Raw genomic sequence first — 22,074 nt, 5'->3', positions numbered from 1 at the left:
CATTTTGATAAATTAATAAAGTACCTTATTTGTATAGTGACTAATTATGATATAACAGATCCTAAATCCTGGCCATCAGGTCAACAAAAAAAAGTAAAAATATTGTTTTTTTTTTTTAATAAATTTTTAATAGCAACCAGTTTTAGGAATTCTGCTGTATTGTACACTATAACAACTCCTGCACAGATCTCTTTCTGTCAGTCTTTGAGATTTGTCGTTTTTTATAATTTGGTTGAGATGATATTATCTCTCAAATCTAAGGTTAGGAAAACATAAATGGCTAAATACTTGAACGCAAAAATATCTACCTTTGGACTTCTTTTTAAAGATTATGTTCCATTATTATCAGATAATTAACAAAGGGAGGCTTGCATTTAAACATTTGTGTTATTTTACTTGGTGGTAGGGCTTTGTACAAACCCGTTTCGGTTAAGTTAGCCGCCATGTTAACGCCAAGCAGAAATACATAGTATTTTTGTGTTCCGGTTTAAAGCGTGAGCCAGTGTAACAACAGGCAAAGGGGACATATAATCTTAGTTCTCAAAGTTGGTGTTGGTCATTGGTGTATAAGGAATGATTAATATTTATTCTATAACCAATGTCTATGACAGTGGTCACCACTTATCATCAGGTGGCCCATTTCCCAGTCCACCTATATGAAATAAAAATAAAATATTTATATAATATAAAAAAATATATATTTTTAAAATAGTAATAACTATTCGATTCTATTGATACTTGTTATTTTTTTAAAACGATGTGAAATTGCGTCTGTATGTGTGTATGTGTGTGTGAATTGCGATTTAAGATTTATTGTTAAATAACGTTATATTAATTAATACATATACGTCAATATAATATTTATTATTACATTTTTTAATTCATTTGAGTCTTTATCATGCGGTTATGGATCACCGTTGATAAAAACAATTTACAATTACAATTTTAAAAAACATTGTACTCGTGTATCTTAAAACACAGACAATAAAACAGATGAAAAGCGGTCCAATAAATTTAAGAATGTTAAATAAGGCGAAAGATATAAAATGAAACATAAAACTCCCATAGACTTAAAGCAGGTGGGTCCGCACTCTACACTCTTTAAATTGCCTCTTTTAGGACTTTTGGCGAAATCAATATTGCCTCTGTAACTTTCCTTTCTAATTGCGAAGCCGTGAAAATATTCGCTTAAAATAAATTCTATATACAACGAGCCCTTTAATAGAATTTAATTTCTTGCGAATCACATTGTGGAGTATCTTATTACTTTTAGGAATTCTGTCGTAGATAACTTGGAATGTATTTTATTAAAACAAAATGATTTATTAAATATATATATACAATATACATATATATGTTATATTGCTTTTAGAATTAATGATAATATACCTAAAAAGGCTTGAATAAATCTTTTTTTTTATTGAAAAAGATTAAATTTTCTTTATTGAAAAGAGAGCCGGTTTTCACTTTCACTTCACTTTTCTCGACAAGGATGAAGCACAAAATAAATTATAAACGCTTAATTTTTCCTTCTCATTTAACTTCCCTGTTGGTATAGTAGCTTATAAAGCTAAATATACCGAAGTCCTGAAATAGCATCCTGGGTGTGACCGATAAAAAGTTAATTGGTATTTTCTTCGAGACAAAATCAGTATCAGCTTGTTTTTTGGAAATTATTCGCACCCTTCGGATAGTACACATGTAATTCCTTTGGCCTTGGTCTCAACGGTCGTGTTGAATTGTAGTCCCATCGAAATATGACAGTAAGAGAATATACATTGCGCTATTGTCTGCGCAAACATTAGTTCACTATAATATTTCCTGCGTAGTGGACTATTCTGCGTTAAATTTTGCCATCGCGACCGAATAAATTGGAAGTTTATAACCCTATTTTAAGAAACGCGAATAAAACGAGTAGCTAATGTACTGCAATATGTCAGATAATCCATTAAATATAGATTTAAAGACCAAATCTATATTATCCATTAAAAATCATTATTAGAAATAAGTTATAATAACTATTAAGCCGCTTTTGGATGTCTCGTAGGGTCTGGTGACTAGATATAAGGGCGCAGATTCCGAGGTTCTGAGTTCAAAACCCAGGACAGGCGGATAAAAAGTCATTGGGTTTTTCTATCGATAAATTTTCACTAAGAGACTGAAGTCTGGAAGTTGGAAGTGTATACACTCCCAAGCTTAGGGAAACGCGTAAAGCCATTGGTCCTGCGACTCCCTGCAGTCATGTATGAACCGCCGTTGCATTGGATTATGACAATGAGGGAATAAAGAGTACACCTTGTGAGTACACTTGCGCACTATAATATGTGTTGCGAAGTTGGCTGATCTCCCTTGAGATTGGCCCTAACTGAAATCAGTCAGGAGGGCATCATTATCAAGAGCCATATTAATAAGTATTATTACTTAAACATGTTGATCTATACATATAATAAAATTGGAGTGTCTCTTTGTAATATTAATATAACCACTTTTTACTAAATGCATATGTATACACGGCACATATACCAAAATAACATCATTTTTCTTTTGTCTGCCTATCTGTCTGTTTGTTTCGGCTAATCTCTGGAACGGCTGGATAGATTTTGAGGAGACTTTCACTAGCAGATGGCTAATGTAATAAGGAGTAACTTAGGCTACAACAAAAACTTTTTTGAAGCGCACGAAGACGCGGGCACAGCTAGCTGTATAATAAAAAAACTGATAGAAGATTATCTTGTAAAACTTCTTAACCAATAATTAAATATCGCGTCTAATAAGACGTTGTCTTTAAATATATCTTCGCATTATTATAATGTGTTTATGTGTGCGTGGGCCAAACACAGTTCAAATTAGACTATTGATATGTATTAATGTGAATATTCTATTAAAGCGAACCACTGTGGGCCGAGTATTTGTTGGAACGTCGGCTGTACCGTCATCACTATTTTAGTTGATCATTATCATCGTTGACAGTATTTTTTGTTTGGTACAGGCGTGTCTTAATCTGATTCATATGAGTACAAAGAACATACACATTAAAAATTTGTTTGTTCGTTTATTTATTAAAACATTCCTTTTAGTTGAAATCTATTTAAATACATTGGTTTTGCATGAGAGCTATTTGCAAACGAAACATAAAAATATAAAGATATTTAATGCTGTGTAACTAAAGATGTCTCTTTTGAAATTTAATTTAATTTATAAAATCAAGTCTTCTTCCACACCTGTAAAGTACCATATAGTAATTAATCCTGCACGCGTCCGAAAAAACGAGTCTTAAAAATAATTGATACGAAAATTTACTTTAAGAAGTTATGTCAATATTCCTTATTTGTTCCTTAATATGATTTAACGAGTTGACATGACCTTCTAGATAGAGTTCGTAGATATTAAATCGAATCCGAGTAGGTTTATACACACGACGGCTTCTTCACGTTACGTTAATCATTTTTTATGTGCAAATATAATCTAATTTGTATTTTTATACTGTACTCACTCATACTACTACATGCCGATAATAATAATTTAAGGTGGAAGGGCGCGCCTTCGTGTCAGAATAGTTCGAGGAGAGCTACTGAGTCTTAATTTTGTACGCAAAATAACTCACATGAGTGCGAATAAAAACATCTCGAGGAAACCTGTCTGTATTGAATAAAGTTCTGTCTCAAGTTTATCTAGCAATACGCACTGGAATAGTGTAACGAATATGCTCCAAGCTTCTTAAGAAGCAAGAAGGCCTTTGCTGAGATTTAATATTTTGTAACTATTTGTAATATGATTTTAAATTGAGCAAAGGAACATACTCACTCATTAGATCACCTACAACTCAGTCTTCGTGACATACGTAACGTTAGAAACGTTCCATTTTGATTTATCACTCAAATATTACCTTGAAACGTCAGAAGTTTGAAATAAGAATAAAAACGGAACACTATTTATTAAAAAGAGTAAATGAATAAATGAATACAATTATATAAAATTATTTGATGTGACCTTATAAGGCCAGCACATTTAAATGTAGGTATTTATTTAAAATACCAATTACTCATCTTATATGGTTAACTGGTCTTCGTACATCGAGCAAACATTCTGACTCATAAGACAAGACTTGCATTTGAATTCATCAAACTATTTATCCAATGCATAATACATGTTTGTTTTTAATTTTATCCCAGAAAGTAATAAATATGACTCTGTGGGAAAATTTAAAAAAAAAATGGCAAGTAACGTTTGTATGCAAAGGATGGAATCATGAATGATAGCGTACCTTATACCTGAACGAGCACTATTTCTTTCTTATTTCACAAGAGCTATTTCATTATCATATTGGAAATTGAAAACATTATTATAATGGACAAAAAAATACCGCTGTATTCTGTCGCCGGTTGCTATCAGGTCAGGATATGTTCTTTTCCGAATCGGTTGTAGTTTTTTGGCAGTCAATACATTGAATAAATTGATTGGAATTTGAGTTAGTTTTATTTCACGATTTCCTCATTTATTCTTTCACTAGTTATAATAATTTTAGAACATAACTACCCTAAGCTACACGATAAAGGATCATAACATCAAAATGACGATAAAGAACAGAAATATCGTGGTTTTACAGAAGTTGACTTTTATGGAAGGTTGTGACACTAAATTTAAGTTGACTCTTAGGCACGAGTACCATTGTAAATTGTCAATATGAAGACGAAAAATGTTTACAAACAGTAAATAAGAATGATATTTAGTGTAGATATATGTACATATTATTTATGTAAGACAACCGGAACTAAACAAATTATTAGAAAACTCGAAAAATACCACGGACATAAAAGTCTGTAGAGATGTAATAAATACCAAAAAGGTCGCTCGTAAGTACGTTTAAAACTCCAAGTTTTATACAAATTATTGAATAACCAATATTACTTTTGATCCAAGCCTTATAATAAATGTATACACAACCATACATATAAAGTATCCCGTTGGATATGTTAGTGAATTTTTGAAGAGTAATCCTCTTTATTTTGATTTAGGATTAAGAGGAGGTTTTATGTGAAAAATGTATAACATTTTTCGTTTAATATTAGTAAATAATGGAATTGTTTATCACAAACGGTCCATTTGCGTAACACTTCTTTTTTTTTAAATGAATACTAGGAATGTCCCAAATTAATTAAGTTTCCTTAAGTTTATCACTTGTTAGGAGTGGGAACGACAATAGCAAAATAAAGTAGTAAAAACTAGTTTTAAAATAATGCAGGTAACCTGCTAACTATACTAACTATTGATGATATTGTCGTGACCAATTTGGGCCACGCCGACAAAATTCAAGGGAGACTAGTCAACTACGCAGGGCAAATTATAGTGCCCAAGTGCGTGCACACACACAGGTGCAATCTACATTCCCTCAATCTCATTATCCGATGGGTTGGCCAACATCCGAAACGACCGAAAAGAGTTCACTGTTAATGAGAATTTTTCTATAGAAAAACCCAGGAACTTTTTATCGGCATGACCTGGGCCTTGAACCCAGGACCTCGGAATAAGAAGTCATATAATATCCAGTGACTAGACCAATGAGGCAGTCATAGTCAAAGTAAGATTTATACGCTTTCACATCTTAACTTCTGAATTCGTTATCATTCAATTTTGTATACATCAGGTACATAGGGTACCTACTTATCTGTACTGTTTTCAAGAGATGACAATATTTATCTTTACTAATTTTATAAGTGTGAAAATAACTTAGTCTATCTGTCCGTCTGTTGTTTTTACGCGACTACATCACTGAACCGAATTAGATTAAATTGGGTATGAAGTAAGCTTGAATCCTAAGGATGGACATAGACATACTTTTTTTTATCTCATACCTGATGATCAAAGCCTAAAACGCGGACAAAGCTGCGGGCGGCAAGTATTATATAAAAATACATACATTTAATTCAATACTAATACAGCAGCGCGATTCTGCAAGAATTCAATTCGTATCTCACTCGTGACTTGACTTACGGTGATGCGCCATTTTGGTGCATATATCCTATAAATTGTATAATTATTATATTCAATTTCGCATATAACATTCTAATATTTCTCGCTCGTGTTTTACGGTGAGTTTCGAGTTTCTTCCTAAAGAATGCCGCCTAAAGGTCCTTAACCCTAACATCTTTCAATATTTGCTAGAAAAATATAAATAAATATAGAAATATTATGATTAAAATTTGGAATAATCTTTAATTTTTATTAAGGTAATTGTGTAGTTGTAATAGAGACATTTATAATAATAACTCTTATAAATCGTTGGTAAACATTATGCCTGCAGAGCTACCTCGGATCGAAACATTTGACTTGAATAGAAAAGTAAAGTAAAGCTTGTAAATTTCCTAATGCTAAGGTATCCTTTTGAGGAGAAGGTTTTGCAGGACATACAACAACGCTGCTCCTATGCTCGTTAGTTGATACACATGTTGTCTAATATTGTTGAAATTACAGACATGCAGATGCCTCGAGATGTTTTCCTTCATCACCGAACACGGGAATCGAGTTTTATTATAAACACAAATGATGCTTCATTGTGTGGATTCTTCTTAATTTCAGCTGTTTTGCCTGGGTTTGTACCCACTATCATCGGAGGAGAGGAGGCCTTAACCTCTAACTTAACATATACAGACTTGACTTGAGTATATAATCTTCCAAATACAATTACATAGATTATTAGGTACATTAAGAGTTTTTTGTGTATTAGCGTAATTAACTAATAATGTTTTTATGTTATATTTTTTGGTTTTAATTAATTAGCAACAAGATTATTTCTGTATAATTTCACGCTCAGCTTATTCATTCCTTTTAATAATACTAGTAGTGTTTATCTTTAAAGAACTACTAATAATCCGATTTTCTGTTAAGGGTAAAAGGTGTTTCGGTGTGTGTTGTGTGACTCCAGAAAGTTATTTTATATTCTCCAAGTGAAGGTGGAATATGCTCCAATCCTTCTGCTAATGCCTTCTTATTATTTATTAGGCCTCTTCTCTCTTTGAGGAGAAAGTATTAGGCCTATAACAGCCTGTAAATTTCCCAGCAGTGGGAAATTTACAGGCTGTTACTGTAAAAGAAGAGGTATTCGTTTCTATAAAAATAAATCTGAGGTATTATTGCTAATGAATAAATTGAAGTCTTGACGTAAATATTACGGAATACTAAATTATATTATACAGATGATAGAAAACTATGGAGTTAGTATTTTTCAATTTTCATTTAGTAAGTACATATATATAAATATATATCTATGTAATTTACAATGTATAAAAGAGTAACTACTGAATTTCTAGCCGGTTCTTATCTGTAAAGTCTACATTTCGAATCAATCAATGATTTCCATTAGATGCATGGGTTTATTTAACAACCGTAAACACAAAAAATGTCTGGTTAGTTAATCATTGCCTAAACAATTATGTAAACAACAATATTATACAAGGTATATTGTCGAATTAATTAAGCATTACAATGATCAATTAAAAATAACGATGATATGTAGCAAAAGGAGTAGAATAAAACCTTCTAATAAAAACTTTTTATTCCTCTTCAAGAGCTTTGGCGATAGTGTGACTGTCGCTGTATGACACAGATAATTAAGTTATTATATTTAAAGCGATATACAAATATGTAATACAGTGTGTTGTCTATTTAAATCTAAAAATAAAAATACAAAAAAGAGTTTAAAAAAAATTATCCGCAAAAAGGAGTGTAAGGCTTTTGTTCAGTAGTAGTAGTTTGTTTGGTAGTTGAGTCGAAACGTGAAGACGGCCAGTACAGTCAGGAAGTATGAACTGCAATAGCCGCCTTCGCCTTGCCGGACCGCAAGGTCCCTCTTTACGCCTCGTTTGGTTTTAAAAGGACACACGTGTGCTCTTTAAAACAAAAATAATTTGACTTTAAAAATAACAGTTTTTTTTTTTAAAGTTAGATAAAATTTTAATGATGTATAAAACGGTTTAAAATACACAATAAATTTCACCGTCATAGAGATATTATCTGAAAACCTGGGACTTTTCATCTTATTTACAATAACCTTACATCAAATCACAGATTTTGAACTTAAAACTTCTCCTAACTCAATTTATTTAATGAAGCACGTAAAACCTTTGACCCTCCGAACACTTGCTCGTATCGGATTTGCCAATCCAAACACAAGCAAGTGTTGAAGTTCTAAAGAATACCTTCGTCAAAACCAATAAATTACAATCTAATTTTTATTTAAATTATTTTGGACAGGAGGACTGGTTCGTTCTACGTCCACGGTCGGAATGGCAATTCAACAGAAAATGTGGCCAGCATTCTTGACACTCTACGATGGTATGTTACTAAAAAGTAAGTAATTATAATTTTGATATAATTGTAATATATTATTTTATTGCATACTTAATAATATCTTATAAATCTTACCTTCTTAGTAGTTTATTTTTTTATTTTATGATATTACTTAAAAGGACGTGATGTTATTGAAATATGCAAAATTATTGTAAATTAGATAAGCCAGTTTATTGGTAATAATAAATTTGGGATAATCAGATGGTAAGTGGTCAACACCGCTGATAGATATTAGCGCTGTAAAAATTATCCATGCCTTACATCGCCAATGCGCCACAAAGAGAGCGCCTCTTTTGGAGAGACGTTATGACTCTTACGCCTCTACTTACACTGACTAACTCAACGGGTTCACTCATCAGACGAGTTGCATTAAGTACCACTACCTACCACATTGGCTCAAACCAAAACGCAACAACACGAAGTTTACAGAAAAATATCTGATAAGTAGTACCTATCCAGACGGTCAGGCATAAAGCCTTACTTCCGCCTGATTTATAGTATTTTAAAATGCATAATTAACTTTAGTAATCTCATTTTCACCTTGACCGTGCACTTGATAGTTTACAATAGATACAAAACAAACGAGCATTTTTGGTTTAATTCTAGAATTTGTGTCGACATTCACGTCACGTAGAAACTTACCGCGTGGATTTAAATTAGGTTTCCCTGTTATATTGCTTTGAGTCTAGACATGGAAATAAAACGAAACTTAGGCTTAGGGTTTGATTTGATGCAATATATCTGAATCTAGTTTCAAATTGAATTAGTAAGTTACGTTTTTATCTACATAGAAGAATATTTCGGATATTATTGATATGTTATCATAAAACTATGGCAACGGCGATGATAGTTATAGAAAATTATGATTCCTATGTATGTTTTCCTATTCGTCGGTATTTTTTTTTATAAATTAAGTAGACCGACAATCTATTGGGTCTCCTGATGGTGAGTCACCATCCTTAGATTCATTCTTTCGTCACTCATGTACCATCAGTCTTAGGAATGAAGATGTTATGTACTTTGTGCTCGTAGTTTTACCGGCTCACTCACCGGGTTCACTCATCAGATGGGATTGCACTAAATCCTACTACCTAGTTAACGGTATTAGAAATGAATTAAAAAAATAATATTTTTTGGTTTTGAATTTCGAAAAATGCGATGGCGATATAATTAATTATGTACTAACATATACGTTCGTTACAAATAATATTTTCCTTCAAAATGCAAAGCTTGTCAAAAAGTACTAAGCAGACATAACGGAAACTAAAGTACGGGCGTCATCTGAATTCAAAGTAATAATAAAAAAGAACAATATACGTAGTTGATCCTTTTAATAGTACGAATGTTGATTTATAACAAGTAACATGATATAGGCTACGTCATCAAAACGATATACGTACAAACAAAGTTGTTAGTTACGTTTAGCAATTAATATATTACTATGTATACTTACGACTTCTACGCAGTATGTACGCAGTAGTTTCCTAGTAGCCCGCGGCCCTGTTTACATTTTATCCGTAAGTTGGAGGTGTGGTTCTTAATTATTTATGTAATAAGGTGGGTGAATATACTATATTAATTGCCTCAGAATAGTGTAGTACCTACAACAACGCCTACGATTTTGTATTTCTACGCTTACATTTATTCTTCCGACATTATAATACATTAATATTCCGTGGAAGAAACTAGAAAATTCGAGTAAGACAATCGTTTGAATTGTTAATAAATCAAAGCACTTTAGAAGTACATACACTTGCCATAGACGTGTGTGAGCGTTGTTATGAAACATGTTCTATAAATTGATGATGGATATAAATAATTTATTTTATAACACATTTGAAATTGCAATGGAAGATTCCTTAAAAGACATATATCCTTCATTTATTCCTTAAAGTCATCAGAAGTAAAGTCTGTAAATATCCTACTGTTGGCCTCGGCCTCTACGGCTACTGCCTCCTTTATATTTGTGGAGAGGCTTGGAACTTCTTTCACCATGTTGTTCCATTACATTTTAGTGGATATGATGTAAACAATGATAAGCATAAGCAAATTCAGTGGTGCTAGCTTTTGTATCTGATACCATAGGTTAAGATTCCCGCGTTCTAACCACTGTGCCATCACGGTTATTAGCAATCAGAATCTATTATTAAAAATAATCAATACCGCTCAACATTAAACATGTAGAATAGAACAAACAAATTAAATTGTTCAATAAAAATACGTTCAAATTTATACAGAGTCACGGGGCAAAACAAAAAGATTATTTTTCTGCATAGTCATGAAGAAATAAAATTGGCTTTTTTGCTTAGTACTTTTACAAGGAGAATTGGGAGGCTATTAAATAGGACCCACTTTGAATATTGTATAACCATAACACAAATATAGATATTTACCAACGTCTGGCTCCTGGATACGTTTCTTATTTTTACATACTACCCTTTTTACATACTACCCTTGTCTATTATAAATAATAAATGAAAATTTTACCTCCAATCAAGCGTCAAAATTGTTCTAAGTACATATAAATAATTAGGCGTTTTGTTATACATTAAATACTGAGGATATAATATTGTATTGAACTTGCTTGTGTCGAATGTATACTGTTGTTTTAATGGCAATATTTATAGAGACGATATCTGTTGGAATACAGATCACGGTGTTACTAAGTTTCTTTAAAATTATTATATTGTATTAATTATCTTACATAATCAATTATAAGTTAGTGTTTATGATTATATACATATGATTGATTACAATAAGTAACTAATGACTGGTTCATTTAATCTATATTCCTAGTTAAGATTTTTAACGTACTGATTTCTTTGGTGGTAGGGTTTAATCAAATATTCTACCGTCACACAGCAAAACTAAGTATTGTTGTGTTTCGGTTTCAGGGGTGAGTGAGCCAAAGTAATACAGGCATAAGGATCAAGGCGCATTGGCGATGAAACGAGTAGTTAATATGCCATACAACGCTAATGTCTGTGGGTGGTGAAGACATTTTTATATATATATATATAAACGTAAACTTATATTTAGATCAATTAATAAAAGCAAATAATTAATATACGTACATGTTAATTTATATAATAAAAATAATATACCATTTAAAAATCATTTTCATTTTATATATAGTATGTATATATAAAACATTTTTATCTCGTGTTGGAGTTTAATTCAATTCGAGTTCAATTCTTGTTCCGTAACGGCGCGACTATACGTAATCGTTGCTCTTTTACATTGTTATAAGAAAATTAAAAAAAAATCATGTTCTTCATGTTTATATTTATTTGACACCTTATTTATTGATTTTCTTAAATAATAAATGATATCTATAACCATCAAAGTTACGCCGTCGAGCGACTCGCGACGGTCGTTTTTTTATTATTTAAAAGCGATTAAGGTAGATTTATCTTTTAAATAAATGCAGATGTATGATTGATCGCAAGCAAACAAGTGCTGATCATAATTATTGTTTGTGGGCCGATTGCTATTGGCTGTCGACGAGGGGCCGACACCCACTTGAGACTCTTTATGGAGTTAGAGGTATAGGAGTTCATTAATTATTTATTATTCAATACGACATTCATTTAAAATACCTGGAATTTTTAACATGTTATATATGTCAACTAATTTAAAAACCTACTGATTGTGTTAACACATTAAAATTAAATACTTGTAATTTATTTAAATAAATTACAAGTATAAATTACAATAAATTTATTTAAATAGTAAAAGCCTGTATGTCTGTGTGTGGCTCTTTCACAGCCAAAACACTGAACAGAATTTGATGAAACAAGCTTGAAATCAATGAAAGGACATAACCTGAAACGCGAGCCAAGACACGGGCGACAACTAGTTTCCACAATAGTTCGACCAATAGACATATAAATTCGTAAAAAAATGTTACTTTGAATATTCTATCCTAATAGCTAGTATTTTTGTAACTTAACAGAAAAAAACCGTGTCGTTTGACAGCCTTCACATAAATCACTATAATCAATTTTAATAGGTGATAAAGCTTTGTAGCTCGTCTGAATAGATACTAGGCTATCATAGGTATTCTACCGCTAAAGAGCAAATCTCTAGCCTTATTCTATTTCAGTTTGATGAACCAATGGAACTGCAGATATAAATAACCTCTTAGTTCCCAATGTTGGTAGCACATTAGCGATTTAAGGAATGACATACATGTAATATTTACTTACATGTCTACGGGCGTGGTCACTTATCATCGGGTGACCCATTTGCCAACCGGCCAACGTTTTTATAAATATATATATATATATTTTTAATAATTTAATATTTTTTTCTCCCAAACAATAAAGAAAAGTCCGTTTTACTACATGTCTAGCTACGTGCACAACCCTGAGGCGGGTTGCTGGTAAAAATATAAATTTGAAATACTTTAACCATTATAAAATATAAATTCACTCAGCTTGAAGCTAAATTTGACCGCTCACGTTAGAATTCGACAAAAACTAGAAGCATTTTTATAACAAAGAAGAATGAAAATGAAATTACTCAAGTCGGAGAAGTCTCATCAAGAAATTTAAAGGTACAAAGTAGAATTAAAGTACACACTAAGAGCTCCATATTCAATTTGTACGAAGCTGAACTTTTACTTAATTATAACATTTCGTTAAAACAACTTTTAGATATTAATTATTTTGATGTATTGTTTACGTTCGTGCGAATTCGCTGTTAGTTTATGAATTTTTTATTCGCAGAACTGCATTTCTCTGAATAAAAATAACGATGAGTCATTGGTCATTTAAGGCGAAAGAGGTTATTGTTCTTTTTTCGCTTATCGTGCAGAACTTTGGGTTCTTATTGACCAGTTCATTGAAACCTGTTGTAAACGAGTCCAGCCTGAGCTACCCATCGCTGGAAACTGTGTTAAAAATATACATTAAAAAATTCCTACCCATATTCTGTCTGTCCACACTATCAGCTTCGTATTTGATATTGTTCCTCCTTATCTAGTTTTTTATAAACTTTTGATATATATTTTTTTATATTAAATTAAGACATACGTATTCACCATAATGTATACAAATTATCAAAAAAATAGAATTTTATTAGGTATCGTATCTGCGTATTGTATACGTGTGATTAAAATGTTATAAAATGGTCTGAGTGTGTGTCTCATATTATAAGCTTCTCATTTGACGTCATTAATTTTTATTTTTTATATATTAATATGCTTTGTCTCTATTAAACACACACATTTGTAGATGAAACGCATAAAAATAATACTCTTCAAATATTCATTGTGTATTTAAGCGTCATGTGACTTTTTTATATTTATACAATATATTAATATGTTAACAAAAAATTCGGTCTGAGAATGATAATGTCTGCCTACACAACCAGCTTTCCATTTGACGCCATATTAATCTTGTGATCTTTTAGTTAAACCTTTTTTGTTTTTTATAAAACATACGTTACATACATAACACGTAATCCAATTTAAATAAAAATCATGGGATGTTCATTGCGTATTTAAATGGTATGTGAAATTAGTTTAAGTCAATATCATCACTCGAACAGGAAAGGGAAGACGAAAATAACTCAGTTATACCGAGGTAAATATGTATATAGGTACAAATAACGCTTCTGAAAACTAATCTAACTCTTGAAAATTTTAAATTTGTCAATTGAAATTCATATTCGTGGTATACGGAAAGTAAAAGGTACGCAACAATATTTCCTTTTAAACAACAAACAATCTTATTCTTAGAAACATACAACGGAAACATTTGTGGAAATTCGAATTACGAAAGATGATTATTAAATTTATGCTCAAGGTGTGTCTGACGTAAGAAACACTCGCGAAAATACGTATGTAATTAATTATACATATCACATACTTACCTACGATTTTTTAGGATAACAGTATAATTTTTTGAATTTTATAAAATAGAACCTTTAACTATTATTCAAAATACAGTCAATTTAATAATATTTAATGACAAACTTGATATTATATTTTAAGACGTTCCAGTATAAAACATATATATGTACAGATTATAAAACTTTAACTAAATCTAGATCCTACTTATATTAGAAATAAGACAATGAATGAACGAATGAATGAGTTTGTGTTTATTTGTTGAACTTTCACGTCTTAACGTCTTATCTAATAATCATGAAATTTTGCATTCATATAATCAGGGGCATATGGGGCTTCAATATCTGCTCCGCCCCCTCCCCCCCACTGACAAAATGGCGGACGAAAATAAGTAGTTTTATAAATATGACTTTTTAAATTTCAGTGTAAACATATCCGATACGATTCTTATTGTACGTTGGTAGTACTACGCTAGAAACCTTCACGCAAGAATCAAAAACAACTGTACAAAGTTTCAGTTCATTCAAATGAATGTCTTATGAACGATTACACTCATTTATATATTGTACTAGCTGACAATGACTATTGGTTGAACGGCAAATGTCTTTATTGATGTGCTGCAGCACGGTCTAGCGGCGAGTTAAAATAATGTGAACATTATAAGAACCTTCATTCCACGCGGTCATTATTCGTACAGTGACTTTGTTAATTATTTTATCATTTTATGAAATTAAAGCCATCGTGTAAATTATTTTTATATAAATAAATGTTTGACTTATATATTAAAAAAATATTTTATTAGAATAACCTTTACCATTTAAAATCCTTACTAATATTTAAAGGAGAAAGTTTGTATGTATGGACGCTTGTTACTTTTTTACGCAAAAACCACTGAATGGTTTTTAATGAAACTTTACAATAATATAGCTTATACTTAATAAAACATAGATTATAATTCAAAAATATATTATGTAAATAATATCTGACAACCGACCTTTAAACGCGAGCCGAACCGCGGGCAAACGTACATACAGATATATCAATCGTTATGATAGTCAATTCAACGATGTCTTAGTCTGAAATGTACCCGTAAATCAACTTCCATTTGTATAAATATGTATATAAGTACAACTACACACGTCCAACATATATATGCGATTGTTATTAAAGTCGTCACTCTAGGAATGTTGAAGTATGCACTATTTATTAATAGGAATGTAATTTGTACTAAGTGAGTGAGATCTTGATTTTATTTAACGCTTCACTTGATAATACACCATCTAGCCAATAAACTGCAACTTAACTGTGTCGTATTTAACAGATACTCTATAGTAACTTCAAGTTATACAGGAAGGAAGTAATCTACCTTCATGTATATTGCATGACGATAATCACGTCTACTCAAATGCATTTAGAATACTATATTTTCTTACGCGTATGCTAATATACTATTTGTTGTGTAAAGTATTTTTTTTACTTATTTGTTTACGTACTGTTTATCTTAAAGAGTTCACTTTGTTATTATTTTTTTATTATAACCTCCATAATCTCTGGTGCCAAACAAATAAAAAAATAGATTTTAAACTAAACGCTTGACAATTTCACTTAAAGATTTAAGCGGTTTTAATTTTCACATATTTCTTAGGGTGAAATCTTTGTGATCGGTCTGCTTAGTTACAGATTAAAAAAAAGTATAAGATTTTGTTTTTTTTAAAACAGCTTAACCACAATAATAGCCGATTTTTAAAATTGACTTTTCATACAGTAAACATTACTAATGCCTGAAGAATATTTGCTACATGTTCAACCGATAGCAATGAAATTAAGATTGAAGGTGTTTATAGCTATACTTAATCCAGTGGAAAACGATGCATCAAAATCAGTTCAAGTATGAATGAATATTTACATATAAAATAAAATCAAATTATTAATAACAAATTTTATTTTAAGGCCTGAATATTTAGGGTAGTATATAAATATTCTACCCTATATATATGAAACATTGGTGTCAATTTACACTGTACAAAACTGTGAGTTTAAATCTATATGTGATGGAGCGATGGCATCCGTTTTATTACGTGTTGTGAGAATATATAACTCCTTTAATTCAACATTTCATTGACATTTTTTATCGTTGCTATGAAAAAAATATCAAACATTTATTCCATACAGAATTTTAAGAAACAAAACAAGCGTGCTTCTACAAAATCCAGAATCAATTCTGAAAAGCGTTCTCGCGTAAAGTTCTACCTGTAATTCAGAGTTCGAACAAGACAAATCCAATTAAAAACACATTATAGATAATGACTATACACGTTTAGAATTAATAAGAAAATGAATTATGGTAAATCGCCGCTTAATTTATTGTATAATTTTATTTTTAACGAGGGTCCGCAACGACGCGACGTGCTTCGTGCTTCGCTGCCTCCAATAACGTGTGAAACTGTCGGCGTAGAAAGATCTCTATATTAATACCTGATATAGACTGCTTTCATACGCTTCGAGCAAATATTTTGCAGCAGCTCAATAATAATTGTGTATCAATGTTCTATCATTGAACATTGATGTAGAAATATTGATTTCCGCTTAAAGCGTTCGGACTTATTACGACCGAAATTACGTCGCTCATTCAAGCATTGTTATTTGCATCTATTTGAAATAAATAAAAGGTAAAAGCTTTAGCGATATACCGTTTTTATATGATTTCACTTATCGAATAATAATAATCATCTCAACGAAAAATTAAAAAACATATATTTTAATTTAACTTTCTCAATTGGAAAATTTGGATAAAAACTATTAGTTTTTATCAGTTTTTATCCAAATACAATTATATACAATGTACCTGATATAAATTTTAAACGTTCTATGTAGATTAAAATTTACTTTTACACTTTGCAATTCGAATCGGTAGTGTAAAAAATATGATGAAATATTTAAATAAAAGTACAAGCATATATCGCGAATAGATCGGTCAGAGTATGTTTTCAAAAACATAGCGCGAGATAAAATCGTTATTTTGTTGCGGTCGTGACGGAACGTTTTATATATTTTGACTAGTACGCATATCTAGGTAGACATATGTAGAGGTTTAGATAAACTAAATTATTTAATATGTTCAAAAAACTTTGTTATTTTTATTAAAATGGGCAACGAGCATGTGTTATTATGAAAATAAATACGAAACAAAATTTAAAAATAATTACTATAAAAAATACTACCACACGAAATGGGCGCGGCATTTTTCCACGTTTTGTCTGTATTAAAAGTTATTGCATTATATACAACAAAATATTAAATGTATAGATACTTTATTAAAATATATTAAAGGAAAACACCATGGCTTACGTTACGATGTTTTATATATAACGAAAACATACACTTAATTTTTTTTTAAACTTATAAAACCTCATTCGTTTGTGTTGTGCCGTTGTATATTTATATGATTTTTATTGTTGATGTTTATTTTTGATATGTCAGCGACAGCATTATAAAAGTGTTTATAAAATATAATTAATTATATTGTATACTTATATTAGCAAGTCGTAATATATACAACTACAGTGGCGATATATTATGCGTACATTGAAATATATCAAAGCTAATCCCATATCTTAATGATTCATCAAGTAATTAACTTTAGATCCGACGTTATCATTGATGTGTATTAATTTATACGTAGTCATAAAACGTTACTTCAGACAATGGACGCTGGTATACGTCAAAGAGATGTAATAGCTCTGGTTTTTTCGTTCACTAATGATTAAAATTTTCGTTAGCTTTAATCTATCCGAAGATTATGTTTTTTTTTTCTAGAATCATTTGTTTATGTGTGTGTTGTAAAAAATTATGTAGTGCGATTAAGAAATCAATGACAGACTATGAAGATTATTCCATCACTGCACCAGATAATGGATGCATGTGGCAGATTTTAATAAACACGTGCAGGATCCATTAGGATGTTTTTGAAATTAATTATAAATATAATTGAAGCACATGAAAATTCAAACCAACCTTATATATAATATTATAGTTATTCAATGTCGTAATTCTGATAACATTCTTTCCTCACGATGTTTTAATTCGTGTTCTATACACATAAAAAAATAAATAATAAAAATAAATTACTTATTGAGTATTATTAAATATGATTTTAAGAAATTAAATAATGAAGGCCATTAAATTGGACGAAAATAATAAAGAGGTCTGTCTGTGTTAAATTAATGTCAAAGTCTCTAAACTATTCCATAATACAGAAGTCATCTTATTTTAAAAAACGTTTCGCGAAAATGTCACATCAACGAGTGCATCAGATTTGATTATACAGTCGACATATATATTGGTATCCAAATGACCTTCAACCTAGCGTGATTGTGATGCAAATTAGCCACAAGTTAATTTATTTTTTGTTTATTTACTATGGCAGATATTATGATATTAAGTGGTCATCTTCGCCATAGACACTGATGATGTCTGGCCAGAATAAACCACTATGGTCAAAGTACTTCCAACTATGAAATCTGAGACGTTATATCCCTTGTATATTATTAGCTTAGGCGGGAAATAACAAAAGAGTTATCGATTTGGTTGTTGTCTTGACGGAATCCATCAGACCCATCCACCAGAAAATTATAATATACAAATAAATTAATAATTTATCTTATTCAAAGTGACGTTGTATTACCTCACTTAAAAGATAATATGAATAAATTATTTTTTTGGCATTCCATTTGCCTCGTTTCCTTTGTCGGAGATAAATATGGTCTTTACGTCTAAGTTTAAGGCAATATTTACATTTGTTAGTCATGATTTGCGGATTCTATCCGCACACCGATAATTACAGATTATAATCCTGGTAAGAAGCATCAAGTTATATAATATAATTATAAAGATATAATTCATTATGTGCTTGGTGGCGAAGGAAACCTGCATGATTTTAATTTCAATGAAATTCTGCCGGGGTGGAATTAGTTCCAAACCGTCTCCTCAAAACCAGCCTTTGTTCACCAGTGAGACATTCACAGGTAACTTTTACATTTAATTGAAAAATGATGTTCTGCTATGAGGGACGTGGTGTAATAAGCTCTACCAATTCCTTTAAGTGTAGTGGAAGATTTTATCCAGCTGTAAATCGTTTAAGTGAATATATATATTACACGCTTGGGCCGATGATCTATTGAATGAAACTTGTTTGAATCTAGGTAAACTTGATTGAGTTTGCACTTTGTTCTTTAAACATAAATGCTAAGTTTACATTTATGATTCATCAGTTTCCTTGACCGACGGTTTAATCTGGTAAAATATTGCCTTGTAGTGAGAAAAGAAAATTCTGAGATGTGATGTCGAAATGGAAACGGATTGTGAATCAACAAGCTAAGTTTTATATTTCGTTTACCAATGTTAGCACATTAGTCGAATACAAGCCCAAGTATATTTTAACCGAAATCGTCAAACGTTTGAACCGTTTTTGAGAACGTTATTTGGTGGTAGGGTATTGTGCAGGCAGTCTGGGTAGGTATCAACCACTTAACATCTATTCTACCGTGAAGCAGAAATACTTAGTATTGTTTTGTTCCGGTTTGAAGGTTAAGTGAGCCAATGCACAATGCACAAGGGACATAACAACTTAGCTCCCAAGGCTGGTGGAGCATTAGCGTTGTGAGGAATGGTTAAAATTTCTTACGGCACCAAAATGTGTGGGCAGTATTCTACAGATAGCCCATTTCCCTGTACGCCTATCAATTTTATATATAAATAAATTAAATATGTTAATTGCAAATTCTTATTGCACGTTTTTATTCAGAGCGTTAAAAATAGAGCAAGATAGACGCTTTTTATAAATGATATTATTATCTGCAGGAGTTTAGGTAAGAAGATATAAAATTTTATCAAACACATTTGAAGGTGTATTCTTTCAATTAACTGCAATGAAAATTATATTTAATCACACTAAAGACGCTTAGTTGATCTTTTTTGTTCATAATTATCGACATTTTTTTGAGCTGGCGATATGGAATTATGTTTCGTTACCCTCAATCGAATATAAATACAAAAATAATGTACAAAAAACTCAATCTTTCGACATAAATATTCTTTAAAATGAGTATCAAAAACACGTGATTAAATAAACATAATCAAATAAACTTCGTATATAGGTAACGGTAAAGGTAGTTAATGTGTTTTCGATCTTGTATTTTTTATTTTTTAAAAGAAATCATTGCAAAGAAGTACCCTTCAACTCTCACGAGGATCTAATAATATGATTAGGGGCAAGAGAATTTCAATTTTCTCGTAAACAACATAAAACGTATTGTGATGTTGTTTTTTTCTGCAATTATATTTAATTTTATATAAAAACAAAATGATTATTTGTATTAGTATGGGGATTACCCGTTGTATTTTTAAAATTTTATTTACGTAAATTGAATATTAAAATATTTAAAAAAATTATTATAGTAAATATACATACTGTACGTATACTTAACTTATTTACATGATTCATTATTTATTATTTTCTGTAATTGATTAATTCCTTTATACGCAAGAAATTAAAAAAAAAAAGTTTTCCTCTTAGACAAATACGTTATACGTTCACAACGTCTAATGACTTAAACAACTATAAATAAACCATGTTGATATTATTATTAAAACTACTATACGATAACACATTAAAGTATGAATTTAACACAATTCTCGTAACCTCAGGACACGTGTAGTGTGGGCGTTGCGAACATATACCAGTATGATGTCATTAACTCGACACTTCACAATCTTTGTCACCCTTATTACTCGAAAAGGCTTTCAACACTACAAAGGCTCTATTGACACACTGCTCTATTTTTGTTTCGTTATGCAAGCGAAGGAATGCGCGCGACCGGTTGCCCGTACTTACTCCTATCCATTCATAACATTAGATGCACCTGTTTTTAAAGCCACAATCTGAATTTCGTTACTTTGTTAAAAATATTACACACACAACTATAATAACTGTTATGACTTATATTGCATGCACACTTGTTAATGCCCTTGTAGAGTGTATACTCGTCGAATATGTTTAAATTAAATATTTGCACTTGTTACCTTATTCGAATAGAACATCACAATAACCATTAATTCACTTCATCGTATTTTCACTGTTAAATTAATCGGAATATGTATTTTATAAGCAGTCCGTCGTGTTACGCGCATATGATCGCACGGCATGCGCAGGCGAGGCACTATCTGCGAGGAGTGACGGAGGCGCAGGTTGCGCGGGAGGTCCCCCCTCCGCACCGACAAGGCTGCCCCAACGCAATGGCATTCCATCTGTGACGACAACGTGCCCATTTATGTCTTTGGACATGGTTGACGGCCACCGCGGCCATATGGTGTCTTGCACTCAGTGCGATTATGTTTTTTCAATGGGGCTCTGTAATAGTGGTAAATTACTTCAAGGTGTGGGATAATAACGCTAGAACGGATCGTTGCACGGTTTCCTGTGTCATCTACACAGTACTTGCGTCTGTTATCTGAGGCTATTGTAATGTTATATACATAAATAATATAAGGAGTTACGGTAACATACAACTTAAATAAAAATCAAAATGTATCAATTCTATTAATCTTTCATATTTACATAGTCTCTCGTCGTATATATTTACTTACTTTATATGTGTTTAAAGGGAAGAAAATGTCACCGTAAATTTATGTCAGCATAAATTAATAATACAGCCTTTTGCAAATGTTTTCTGCTATCTATGGAAGAGTTAAATTGGATTCAAGGGTCTGAAGGTTTAATTTGATGCGGGTTCAGTCTTGCGATACTAAGGCGATGAGAATGTAAAGACAATAATTTATTTCATGCTCACACAAAATCCTGATTAAGCTAGATTGCT

At 31.2% G+C, this 22,074-nt stretch overlaps 1 protein-coding gene across 1 annotated transcript in view; it reads right to left on the bottom strand.

Moving 5' to 3' along the window:
• Positions 1 to 21,441, bottom strand: part of LOC125073214 (filamin-A) — a 99,422-nt gene extending 77,981 nt beyond the window's left edge. The window contains exon 1 of the mRNA XM_047683956.1: positions 21,281 to 21,441. The gene's annotated coding sequence lies outside the window, so the exon portion shown is untranslated. The remainder of the gene's footprint in view (positions 1 to 21,280) is intronic.
• Between the last annotated feature and the right edge of the window lie 633 nt (positions 21,442 to 22,074).

The sequence above is a fragment of the Vanessa atalanta genome, chromosome 2, assembly GCF_905147765.1.
Source record: "Vanessa atalanta chromosome 2, ilVanAtal1.2, whole genome shotgun sequence".
NCBI classification, from domain to species: domain Eukaryota; kingdom Metazoa; phylum Arthropoda; class Insecta; order Lepidoptera; family Nymphalidae; genus Vanessa; species Vanessa atalanta.
This window is presented reverse-complemented; position numbering and strand designations above follow the sequence as displayed.